Raw genomic sequence first — 1641 nt, 5'->3', positions numbered from 1 at the left:
TGCTGTATTTTAAGCAGAAAGGAATTGAAATCAGTGTATTAGATGCTTATAACATTGTTAGATGGGCCAAAGGAGCCATCTTGAGGTTGGGTCTCTAGCAATAACTACAGACTCCTATATTCTGGAACTAACTAGAAATGACTAGCCATGGGGCAGCTTCCTCGGCAATGGTAGCCTGAATAGCGGCCCCCAAAGATGTCCATGTCCTAATTCTTGGAGACTGTAAATGTTACCTTATAACTAAAAGGACTTTACAGATGTGATGAGGTTAAGAATCTTGAGCTGGGGATTATTCCAGAGTATCCAGGTGGGCCCAATAGCATCACAAGTGTTCTTATAAGAGGGAGGCAGGAAAGCAGAGTCAGAAAACAAAACAAAACAAAAATTGGAGATGGGATGAGAAAGCTGGAGCTGGCCTGAAGATAGGAAGGGGCCATGAGTCAAAGAAAGCAAGTGGCTTCTAGAAATTAAAAGGTAAGGAAACTCCAGAAAGAGCACAGTGTTGCCCACCTTGACTTCAGCCTCGTAAAATTGCTCTGAACTTCAGGCCAATTGAGTTGTAAAAGATATTCATGTTGTTATAAGCCTCTAAGTTTGTGATAATTAGTTATAGTAGACAAAAGAACATGGGGTGTAAGGAATTGCTGGAACCATGGGGTTCAAGAACACTCTTCCAGAGCCTGGTCCAGGGATCAGAAACCCATTGCTGCTTTCCTCTCCACACCTGGGAATCAGAAGACTCAACAGGGAATCGCTGCTGCATTTCCATGGTCAGTTTTACCAGCTGAAAATAGCCAGAAGCAGCCATCCATAGCCTCCAACTCTCTTCCATGTCTTGCCAAAGTGCCTATAATTGCTAGAACCTGATTCACATACAGAGCCTCAGCTGAAAGGCCCCCACATTTTTAGCTTTCCAGTCACCACAGTCTAACCAGGCTTGAGGACATGGTAGGAATGGAATACTGAGTCATAGTCAAAGGTGACAAACCCAATGGGGAATAACTAATGATTAAAACAAGCAACTATGTGTTCACACCTTTCCAGGAGATCATGGTGGAGAGATCGCACCAGACAAGGCACAGGTGTTGGAACAACCTTCTGTGTCAAGGTGAGGCTAAGCTATTTGCCCAAAGACCCCCAGCAAGGAAGGGATGGAGATATGGTTTGAATCCGGGTTTCTAACTACTCACAGTACTGAGGAGGGGCAGGGACAGGGGAAATCCTATAGGGCCTTGGAGAATAGCACAGCACAAAGGAACTGTGTGCCTTGAACAAGAGCTTTGTGGTAGGGGCGCAAGGAACAGGGAGGGCATCAGACACCAGAGAGAGCTGAAAGTGTCCTGCTAAATGTGGCAATAAAGGCCACAAGGAACCACTGAAGTTTCATTTTCTTTCTTTCTCTTTCTCTTTCTTTCTTTCTTTCTTTCTTTCTTTCTTTCTTTCTTTCTTTCTTTCTCTCTTTCTTTCTTTTTTCTTTCTTCCTCTTCCTCTCTCTCTCTCTCTCTCTCTCTCTCTCTCTCTCTCTCTCTCTCTCTCTCTCTCTCTCTCTCTCTCTCTCCTCTCTCTCTCTCTCTCTCTCTCTCTCTCTCTCTCTCTCTCTCTCTCTCTCTCTCTCTCTCTCTCTCTCTCTCTCTCTCTCTC

The sequence above is a fragment of the Sciurus carolinensis genome, chromosome 2 (assembly GCF_902686445.1).
Source record: "Sciurus carolinensis chromosome 2, mSciCar1.2, whole genome shotgun sequence".
Taxonomy (NCBI): domain Eukaryota; kingdom Metazoa; phylum Chordata; class Mammalia; order Rodentia; family Sciuridae; genus Sciurus; species Sciurus carolinensis.
This window is presented reverse-complemented; position numbering follows the sequence as displayed.